This window comes from Nothoprocta perdicaria, unplaced genomic scaffold (genome assembly GCF_003342845.1).
Source record: "Nothoprocta perdicaria isolate Ctin4 unplaced genomic scaffold, notPer1 scaffold_2, whole genome shotgun sequence".
Lineage (NCBI taxonomy): Eukaryota > Metazoa > Chordata > Aves > Tinamiformes > Tinamidae > Nothoprocta > Nothoprocta perdicaria.
Genome location: NW_020455204.1, coordinates 6,391,320 through 6,402,924, shown reverse-complemented (window position 1 = coordinate 6,402,924; position 11,605 = coordinate 6,391,320).

The following is an 11,605-nucleotide window of genomic DNA, read 5'->3' as shown; positions in this document are numbered from 1 at the left end:
ACCTTTTTCCTCAGCTCTCTCTGTGGATGCTCAACACAGAGCAGCAGAAAAAACCCACGATCGTTGGCAATGATCCCTTTAGAGGCTGCAAAGAGCATTGTGAGAGCAGGTGTTCTCTGGCTATGCCTGTGAAATTGGGGTTTGTRCCTAGATTTCCATAGAAAACTCCCTACTGCTGTGTGTTAAACATGTGATGGAGCAGAGCACGAGGTGCTGGCAGGGTGGGACTGTGTCAGCGATGCTTTACAGTGACAAAAACATGGGAGTCTCAAGGACACGCACCCTGCTCCGCTCTGGAGCATAAATTCCTCTCCTTGATCAATAGCTGTGAGCAATCTAGGAGACGTGATAGGAACTTTTACCAAAGGTTTTCTTGGGGAATGTTCCAGGAGTTCCAGCTGGCATTTTGCAAACTAAGCAATAAAAAGTTCTTCAGACACAGGTGCCTCTCTCCTTTTTCCCTTCTCTCTTCCACCCCTTATCACCCCCGTGCATTGTGATGCTCCTTTTCCCTGCATTATGATCCATTCACACTGTCCTTAAGCTAAAAATGTATCAAATCTGTGAGCAGTGGAAGAGAAATACTTCTGCTTTCTAAGTACAATAAAGTCCCCGCTTCCTCAGTCCTGAGCATGAAGCAGATTTGAAGTCGARACGGGGCGGGGGGAGAGTCAACCTTTTCACACCAGGGCAATAAAGGAACAGCGAAGTCCACCCAGAGCTTCTTGCTGGCCATGCAGGGCTGTGCAGTGCTCAAAACCAAGCGATTACTGGTTTTGAGGYCCTGTCTTGCTCGCCCCTGTCCCCAGCAAATGCTTCCATTGTGCTGTGGCACCGATAGTCACAATTTTCCTCYCCCTCTTTCCCCCCTCTGCTTTAGGAAATAATCCTGTGGCTGTGATGTTGATGTACTTTATTTAATTCTCCTCTCTGGAAACAGCTCTTCTAAGGCTGGAATTTAAGAAAGCAAAACAGCAAACAAGAGCCTCAGACTTAGCACATCTGCTGCTGTTTCCATGGATTTTCTTTAATGAAARCACTAGGCTAAGTGAAATTGTGGCAGCGAGTAGGAAGTAGCAGCTTGGTTCTCCTGGTCTCCCACCCTGCTCTTGGTTGTGGAATAGTGATGGGTTGAACAACCTGCTTGTGGGAGCAGCAAGGCTGGCACCTGGGGAGGATGATTATTCAGCCAGTGAATGTAGATGATGGGATAAAGGTTGGGGTGTGGGTGCTGATGTGTTTGCCTGGCTCACTCGGTCCGATCGCCCTCGCAGCCCTGCTCGTCTCTTCTCCGCGCCCCTGCCCGTGATGGTGTCTGTGATTATTTTCACGCAGGGCTGTGACTGTTGGTCTCTGCTCTGTTCAGAAGCTTGGAGCAGTGTAAATACAACCTGCCTTCTTCTGGTGCCCTGTTGCATGCAAGCTCAGCTTGACTGAGCTCAAAGCTAGGCAGTTAAGTGCGTGGATAACTAGATCTGTTGGGCTCCAAGAGCACACCACGCATCAGTGTAGGAGAGGAGGTAACAGCTTTAAGAGAGCTAGGAGCCCATGTAGCAAAAAAATGGTGCTTTTCTGGAGCTTTTTGAAATGCCCGGTTATCTCCAGAAACTGTTCAGCAATTTTGCTCAGTCCTCACTACTGTATGACAAGTATTTTTAGAGTATAGTTTAAATGACTTGCAAACAGACTTCGGAGTCCTAAATCACCCTCCGCTTCCAGGCTTCACATGAYGTTTTCATTAATATATAGATTTCCTGGAAACCTTTCTTTCTGATTTGGAAGATCATTACAATCACAAGACTGTCTCATGGCACAAATGTGATGTTTTGGTAACTCTCCAGATCATTCCTTAACCTTGCACATGATTCCTATGCATGTACAGCATCAATTAAGTACTTTGGCAGTGATTTTTATCACCATGTACAATAAATACCAAAGTTGGATATCATCTTCTCCACCCAGGATAACCAAGGGAAGCCTGGACCTGAATATGCAGTGACAGAGCAGGATCCCTTCTTTCCTCACTCATAAAAGCAGAGAGCTGCAGAGCCCAGTAGTGCAGAGGGAGAGCTGGGTTGGACAATGATGMTGCTGCTGCATTTAGTAACTAAAACAGACAGAAAGAGTCAAACACTTAAAGCTGCTGTAGCCCCTTTTTGGACAAATAAATGAGATGTAGTTGGTCATGTAGTTTGTTAGCTTAATTTTCGTGCAAATGCTTCCTGAAAGGAATCCTAGAGCAATCTGCTGTCATAAAAACAGGTCAATTTCTGTGCTGTAAGTTCTGTGCTRTGCGTGCTGGGTCCCTGGTGGTGCATTAGTTAATAGACATAATAAAGTGGTTTGGCTAAAGTTACATTCTCTTGATGGAGCTTCCTTAGTAAGTGCCTTCTTGACCTGGGCATCGCTTAATCAAACACACATTTTGAATGAAAAATCTGCCTTGAGCTGGGAGGGAACTGAATTAAACAAAAGCTCTTTAGGAAAGTTCTGTTTTCTTGTAAACCGGTGAATTTCAGACTTGTTTTCTACACTTAGGCCTAGCAGGTGGCCAGGCTGCCAGAGTAGGTTTCTGGAGAGATGCCCGCCCTTGGCACGGAAGGAGCGAGGATTAAGGGGTGTGCGTGCTTAGCCTCGTCTGGATCTCAGTTTTTGCTTATAACTTGCTGCTTTAAAACACGGTAGAAGCTAAAACAGCACGTGCAGGTGTCTGCTGTTCCCAAATGAAGGGCCAAGGTGTGGAGTGGCTTCCTGAGAGCAGACACTTTGGAGCAGCTSCAGCACAAGGTCCTTGTCTCCAGGTGYCTCCTGCGATGCGACCAAAACACATTGGGGTTTCTGTGCTGATCTGGAGCAAAGCTGACTGCTGAATGTACAGGAGGTGTCTGCCTAAGCTCTTGTAACTSAAAAACACTCCCAGGTTAAGCATCTGAATGAGCAGGGTTGATCCAAGGACCTCTTCCTTCTCCTTCCTACCTCAGAGGCTCTTGAGAAGTATTTCTGCTCTCTGTCTGGGGGCTTCGTTGCCCCATGAGCCYGGCACCTTCTGCCGTTCGTACGTGCTGCTCTGACACTGATAATTGTTCAGCCCTGTGGGGTTTCACTGGTTGCTGAGACGCAAAGCCCAACGTCTGCCTCCTCCATACGTCGCCACCAGCAATGTACATACATTAATAAAATTCAGATGTGGAGAGTGATTATTGTTGGGTATGTCAAGAAAATTTAAATGTTTTTCGCTCTTTGGTAAATCGCACCCAACAGCCRTATTTCATAAGTTACACCAACTGCCTGGGACTGGAAGTTGGTGACTAACAGCTGTTGTTTTTGCAAAGCAATGTCCCTTGGCCAGAAGAAAACGAAGACGGATGAACATAAGGTGATTTGTGGGGTTGCTTAGCACGGAGCTTTGTTAAACTGGGCCGTCTAAATCCCAGGGATAAACACGGGGTGTTTGATGCAACAGGAACTTTCTGCACTGCCGAGCTCAGCTCCTTCTCTTGGGGAGCCGTTTGTGCTTGCTGAGCTTGTCCTATCTGGCTTCTGGATGAAATCCAGGGCTTCCAAATTTTTAGGACCACCAAATAAGACGCATAGACTCTTCCACTGAAATAGAGCACCTGGCCCGTAGCTATGCTGAATTCCTAGAGGTTAGAAAGAAAGTCCAAATTGCAACTGGATCAAAGTGCTTCTAGTCCCACGTATTCTCCCCGTATCCTTGGAGAGGGATCACATAAGTCCTGTTGCTTTTGTATTAAATGCTCTTTCGGCAAAAAATGCCCCCTAAGAGTAGCAAATATCCCACCATGGTAATATTTAGGCCTCTAAAACGCTAGAGGACGTGAAGAAGACTTGCAAATCTTGTGATGTGAGTGAGAGAGAAAGGTCTGCTACTCAAAGCAGCCCCAATTAGCGGTCCCCGTGCAACGTCCCCGCTCGGCCAGCGCCGCCACCCTCTCTATCCGGCAGCGATGCGGGCGCTCGAGTGGAAGCGCGAGCGAGCTCTCCGTCCTCGGCCGTCCCCCGGGAGCCTGGGGAGCTCCGGGGAAGGTGGCAGCRGGGTGGGAGCCCGTCGTGCCGCCGCGCGCCGCGGCGATGAAGAGCGCCCTGCGACCGCGAGAGCCGTCAAGCGAGCGCCTCGCGCCGCTGCGAGAAACGGGTGCTGAAGCCGAGTTTCCTGCTGTCACCGTTCCAAGGCTTATTTGGTGTTCGGGGATGCAAAGAGGAGCATAAATAATTTGATATTCATCCTGACAACTGCAGGCAGTGCCGGTTTTGCCACTGTAATGGACAGTGTGTTATCTCATAATGTGTTTTGAGATCAGAGCTGATTTAAAGGTTATTCATCCTGGGAGAAATTATGCTGTAATTGAATTTATCTTGCATTTGTCTGTTCAAGGAAACATAACTGCAGTTTAAGGGAGAAAAATACATCTAAGGGCTAAATTTTTATTATCAGTTTGTATAAAAGATACAAATTATTCCAACAACCTTCCTCCGCTGATTGCATTATTTGTCGCATAATTGGAGTTTGGACTGGAAAATAAAGACTTCTCTCAGCAAATAGAGTTCTGTACCTTCAAGTCACCTTAGGTCACCTTATGACTGAAGGTGACAGTGTGGGAAAGCAGCAGAGAGTAGGGAAGTAATTGGGATTACTCTCTGTTTCCCCATGGGCCAGGTGTGGTCTTGGACATGGTAGGGATTTCAGCTGCTATGAAATCCCACCAAGCGACTCAGTAGAGAGGGGTCTGTGGAGGCACCAGGGAGCCCTCCCAGCTCTGGATTTCTCTTGGGGAGCTGTCTCAACACTCCTGCCTTCAATTTTTCTCTCTTTCTCTCTCTGCATCCTGAGATAATGATGAAAACTCCTGCAGAAGTGGGCTAGGCTCCTGTAACCAGGTTATCTCAACAGGATTTATTTTGAGGGACAACTGCCTTAGCTGATCAAGATACTCCTAAACGTTGGTTGTCTCGTATCTTGGTTCTCTTGCTGAAATATGGCAACTTTGATAATGGGAAAAGAGTTCATTTACCTCTGAGAATTTTTATGCTAAATTTCAGATGGATGTTACAGAAAACAGCAGAGACATTATAGTCCCCAAACCAGAAATGATAAGTTGCTACAAYGCTCACACTAGCACTATTGTAACAACAAAGAGTGATTTTTTTCCCCCCATTCATTTTGCCATTCCTTATGAGTCTTCCTGTTCTTCTTTTCCCAGGGTGTTTCACTCCTTCTACTGTTTCTTATAGGAGATGAAAGGATCTTGGAGAGCCTCAGGAGCAGCAGAATTGCATGCTTTGCTTTAAGTGTTTCTCTCAAAACTCAGCTTTGATTTAAAAAAAAAAGAGAGAGAGAGAGAGAGAGAAAAAATCACCACCAGAGAAGCGGCTCTCTCGATGTGCTTAAGTCCTGCTCATTGCATTAGGAGTTACTTATTTCCAGAAACCTGCAGCCTTGCACGTTTGCTTTGGCATCTGAACCTGCAGCCAGACTGTGTTGCATGTGCTAGAAATAATACGTGTTTTGCAGTGGGGCACTGTGGCCTGGGCAAGAAGAGAATGTTTTGGTGGAGCTGTGCAGTTTCCTGGCTTTAAAGCCCTTGGTTTTAAAGCCCTTGGTCCTGCTCTGTGCCAAATGTTGGCAATAACGCCCATGGGGTGCTTTAAAAAGCAGCAAAATGTTGACTCTCCCCGGCAGAGCTTCCAGTGTCTGGAGTGATTGCAGAAGTGCTGAGTGTCATTTTAGTGGCACTTGAGCACAGTCAATATTTGGACAGTGCTGGTGGAAAAGAGAGCTCTCCAAGCAGTGCTCGCCCGCCGAGCTGGCCTGGTGTTTGCCCAGGTATGCAGGGATGCTGCCCTTGCAGACTCCCMAATGAGGAATTCCTAATATTGTGGAATAAGCAGCTAATCCATGGCCCTTGTCCCCAACTTAGTTTTCTAGTGCTTGGATTTGCACCTTGGCTCTTGAGCCTTGTGCTTGTTAGTGCAAGAAGGGAGTGATGAGCAGGACCMAAGGCACCTGGAGAGGACTAAGCTCATGTTAGGAGTGGAGGCTGCTGCCTCGAAGGAAACCCTTGGATCACCGTCTTCCCAAGAGAGCAGTTGAGGCTCCACTGCTTGCTGATGGAAAAGCAATAAAAAGGATTGTTCCTCCTCCMAAATTCCTCCCTGACTTTGATGTAGGAAGGTGAAATAAGGCTCTAACCTGAGCCTTGGGCAAGCATCCACCCAAGGAGGCTGCTTTTCCTCCTTCCAATGCAGTCTGTGACAGCAGCATTAACGATTATGGATTATGCAAACTGTGTGTGAATATGTCAAGTCCAGGCTTTATTTGAAGTGTTATGGGAAGTGTTTATGGGATAAATATTCATTTTTCTTTAATATATGCATTAGCTAAATGCCAGGATAGGAAGAGTTAATGAACTGGCTGAACTGTCTCTGCTGCAGCTCTTCAATTAGTCCTGGATAAACTGGCCTTCCAACATAATGCATCTCTGCTTGTGTAAAACCCACAAAGTGAGAATGCCCCCAAAGCCCAGGTGGTTTTTAATATTTTAATGTGTGCATTTTCTTGTCTTAGATGAGGCAAAAGCTCTTGGAGGGATGTCCTCCTGGGTGACACTTGCACTCACTTTGCTTCGTGGTTCTCACCTTCACCCAAAGCACAGGGCAGTGCAGCTGACAAGCAAGAAATGGAGAAGCAAATGCATTGACTGATATAGAATAGAGCTGGAAAATCAATTTGATGGAAGACAAAAGGAGAACACCTCTTGCTATAATAAAATTTGCTGGTGGCTAAGCAGTTATCACCCGAGCTGCCTTGGGGGAAAATGAAGTTTGATTTCCCAGCTGAGTGCCAAGTTTCCCTGTGATGCTAGTGAAGGGCTTAGCTGGAAACAACTTGGGGGTGGAAAGAAAACCTATTCCCACGAGGAGGGTGAGTGCTCGGTGTGATTGCAGAGGCAGCARTGGGCTCTTCCCTGCTGACTGCCTAGTTGGATGATGTGTCTGGGCAGGAAGAATGAAGTGGATACAGCCCATCGTGCAGCGTGTATTGAAATGGCACAAGAAAGGCAATAAAAAGATGCAGTTGGGTAGCAGGAAAGTGCACTAGGTGTCCGGAGATGGTAGAATCAGGTTAGAATTTGCTGTAGCCTTATTGATGGGGGGAAGCTTTTGCCCTGTGGAATTGAGCTGTGGGTCATTCGAGCCGGGTGGAGGTTGTGGGCCTGGGTCCCTGGCATGGTCACAGTTGCYACGAGCACGTGTGCTCTGGCCTTGGCGTTGGGTTCTGCTCTCGCCTCCATCCGTGTTCCTGCTTGAGCAGCTCCGGGTGCAGAGTGAGGTCCCGTGGTCAGTGGCTAAACTTTAGGTTCCAACAGGAGCATAAAGAAATAAAAATAGTAGTTACCAATGCATCTTCACATGCAGCTATGGTGATTGTTTATTTGCCTCTTGCTTTGCTGTACTTTAGGAGAACAAGCATGGTGAATGTGATTACATGAGGAAGCCTTGAATCTGACAAGACATTGAATCTGTTTAATTTAGCTTAATCCCTTAATGCACCTTGAGATTCTTTCTTTTAACACATTAATGAAGAGAGCCTTAAAATGTCCCCATCGGATAAATCAGAGCCATTGTGCTTATTATAGAAATGGGGGGAGCTGAGGCAGAGCTGATCGCCCCAGGCTTGTTACCTGACCTTGAAAAAGCGGYGGCAGGAACGGGCTCCTGCCCGGCTGCTCCGCGGGGCCTGCACACACGGGTGAATCCCGTGATGGGCTGAGGTGCCGCCGCCGTTGTCCTCCCTAATAACCCGGGCGCTCATTTCCATAGTGCTCTTTCCATGGCAATGGAAGAGAGCAAAAAGTTAGACTGAACAAAGGGTCTGCAATAAAGGGAATGTTGCAAAAACTTGCTGTAAAACTGTTTTGCCCTGAAAGGTTTCTTGCCTTAGCGCAGCTTTAGCACAGGGCCGTGAGACTAGCAGTCAGCACAGCTCCCTTTGGGAGCAGGACTGGGGGATCTTGGATTTAATTGTTTCTCCAAACACCTCTTCTTGTGGAAATATGGTAATATAARCCTGGTCCGAGCCAGCCAACAGCCCAGTAGGTTCAAATCAGGCAGAAATTGCCTTCTCTTTTGCCCCAGCGAAGGCACCTGTAGGCAGGGGTCTGTGGCACCAGGGATGTCTGCTGTCCTCCTCAGGGAAGCAGGGGACTAGAAGCTCAACCTGAAATCGCTCTGCTACTGAGAGCAGAATCTCTTCAAAGCCAGACTTGGGAGTTGGTCTCAACAGATACTGCCCTGTTTTGGCTCTTAYGTAAGCAGAGCGGAGCTGCTTTTAGGACCGGCTTTGCACTGAACCGTCTCACCTCGCTGTCCATCTTCCTGCTGACATCAGATACAAATTGATGGWTTTAATAATTAACAGTTTTTCAGCATGTAGTGATTTTACCGGGCTCAYTGCAAACAAAACTATCCACATCCCTTCYGTGCGCTCTGCCCACRGACGCTCCGCTTTGTCTCTCGCTGCCGCCTTCAGGGCTCGGAGGTGGGTGGGAGGCAGGATTAATGGGAAGCAAAGTGTCAGGGAGGTATGAATAACAAAGCAGAGTTTAATATACTGCAATAAACGGGCTAGATGTTTAACTTTTTTTCTTACAAAATGACCCCGTATCATTTTATTAACTCCAGARATGCTTTTGTGTCGTCTTCAAAAGGTGGAGAAAAAGGCGTCCGTTGTGCCAGGGAAGAGAGGAAATTGAAGGCGGGTGTTATCGCCGCTTGTTTCCCCGCTGCAGTCTGCAGGACCGAGCGATGCAGTGATASAGTTTTAATTAACCCAACTTGTTTGTGCAAAAACAAAACAAAAATAATTTGAAACCCGAATCAGGCATCTCTTTAAAGAAGCTTGAAGTAGTTTACACCGACTGCTGAGAGCCTGGAGCTCATATAAAACTTCCTTAGACCCCTTTAMAGGGATGTACAGGCAGGCTCAGGCTCCGGACCTACCCTTGGGAACACTTCCCTAAGAGACAAATCTCTTGCTTTAACTGCATCAACGTACACACATCAGGTTCAGAAAGCTGCAAAGTGCAATTATTTTTCAAGATCCCCGAAGTGCTGCTCACGGGGTATTGAAAGTGTTTTGATGTCTTCCATTTTTACATCCAAAGACATTCCAGTTTGATATCCTTATAAAAATATTTGAAGAGTCCCAGCAACAGGAGAGTGCTCTGCAGAGCACACAGCTACTTGAAATTATTGTAGMACTTCATGGTTTTAGAAGCACTCGAGTTTGCACTGTTTTGTATCATGTAGAACAATTCCATAATACTAGAGATGAAACTTGATGGGTTGGAATTCAGAAGTGATGATGAGGGTTATGGGCATGCACAACAGAATTTTGGAAATTATTACACTTTAATTTACACTAAATATGGATATGAGGAGGTTATGACAGACTGATGCACTTCTAGATATTTGCAATTGCAGACAACTGCCTAGTCCCTTATTTGTCTGGATTGTGTTTTTCTCCCCTCTGATTTAGGGTGGCTCTTCAGGCACTGATTTGAAGCACAGTGCTCAAATAAACTACTAAAATATCAAAACTCCTTGAAATCTCTCTGCAGACTTTTCATGTAATAACGAACAGTGAAGAAATGAGAATATGCAGTAACAAATCATTAATTTTAAAGCTTTTCGCCATATAAAAATATATGATATCATAAATGCTTGGATTACAGCAGAAGAGATATATGCAGCAAGTGGAAGAATTTAACATCACTTCTGCTTGTTTTATTCAATTTTCTCTTGCTGTTTTGAGTAATCTGTCTCTGACAGCGCTAGTGCTGTATTTACTGGCAGAGGAACACCTGTTTTATGTTTCTAACATGCCTTTGAGGTAAAATGTCTGCTATTTGAGAGCAATCACCTGCCTCATTTTAGTCCTTCAGGCCTTGGAGAAGAAACATTTGGGTTGTTTTCAATTCATTTCTAGAAAAATCGAGATAAAATTTATCAACCCTTAAATTACAGGCTTGCAGCAGYGAGAAGGTTCTATTTAATGCTGAAATAGATGAAATGTGCCACCAGTTTATTTAACTCAGGTTAGTTTAAAATGTTCGATTCATCCGTTGTTTTTAAAACGTCTTAACGCTTTTATGCCTCAAGACAGACAGATATCTGAGAAGCAGCTGTAGGAGATCATGTAGAAACTATACAAGGTGGACCACAGCAATGCTGSTTTTAAAACAGTCATCAGTTGAATTCCCCCTATCTGTGACATTTAAGACAATATTGGAGTCCGCATCAAAACCCTGTGACATCTTTGGGTATCTCTCAAAGGAAAGAATCTAAATATAGTGCTGCACTTGACTGGCCTCTATTCACTGGCTCGGGAGTTGCTGCCTTCTCGTATCGTCCTTCTAGCCAAGAGCAGGATGAAAACTCACGTCATGGTCTGCCAATAAGTTGTCTTCATCATTTCATGAACTGCTTTGGAAACTTGATCCAGATTTTTCTCCACAGTATATTAATCTGTCAGCTCTAGGAAGCTGTGCCTCTGGACCACTCAAAGTTTCAAAATATGAAATTAATGGGAGTCCTGCATTTTTTAATCATAAGTGTCTGCACAGCAATCTGCCTGAAAATCCCTCCCCTGTGTCCCACCTCTGAGCAGAACTCTGCTCTTCACAGACGCTTAGTCTCCAGAGGAGCTGCCTGACAGCAGAGCCATTTGTCACTGTGATCAAGTTTTTAACAACTACTGCTATTTAAATATGCTCTAGTCATTGTGTGTAAGTACACGGGATTGAGCAGTTTCCATAGCTACAGCAGGCAGAAGGATTCAAGACCTTAGGGTCTCCTTAGAGCTCAACATAAAGTGAAAACTACCCTCAGAAAAGTGATGGGACAGAGAAAGTGATTGTGATGTACAGCACTAAATGTACAGAGATAGTCAAGAACACTTTACAGCTTTCAAAAAGCATTTTATCCATTTGAAGTCCCATCTTAAAAGGCCTATGCAATATTTACCTTATTTTCTTTTGCTCTGTTAAAGTGTTCTTTTCCCTGTCAGAAGTGATTTATGGGCTGTGGTGTATCACTAAATCTCATTACTGATGTAACACTTCCAAGCAAAAGAGATGTAAAATACTGCACAGTGAAGTACTGTGGCTGTGAGGCAATGAAGGAAGTGCAGTGCTGGAGTATCCCTCCACTGCAGTCTCAATATACCTGCAATTGGGGTAGACTAGACCCGAGTCTGGGTGGATGTTGATGTTGCTGGAGCAGGAGGTTGGATGTTGATGTACCTGGAGCAGGAGGACATCTGTTAATGTTATGTTCTTATTTTGCATTTATTCACTGTAGGAGAAGATCCTGATAAAGGAAGCCTGTTAAAGAAAGATAATCAAAAATGCGTCTGATGGAGTCCGGAATTAATCAAGGAGTGGAAAGAAAAGTAAGTCCTCATTTTTCTGGGTATAAACCAGCCCTTTAAGAAAACTCTTGGTTTATAATGTTCTGGTAATTCCCCAATACACTGAGTTATTTTACCTACTTTTCAAGTGTTAATACGCAGTACTAGGGACAG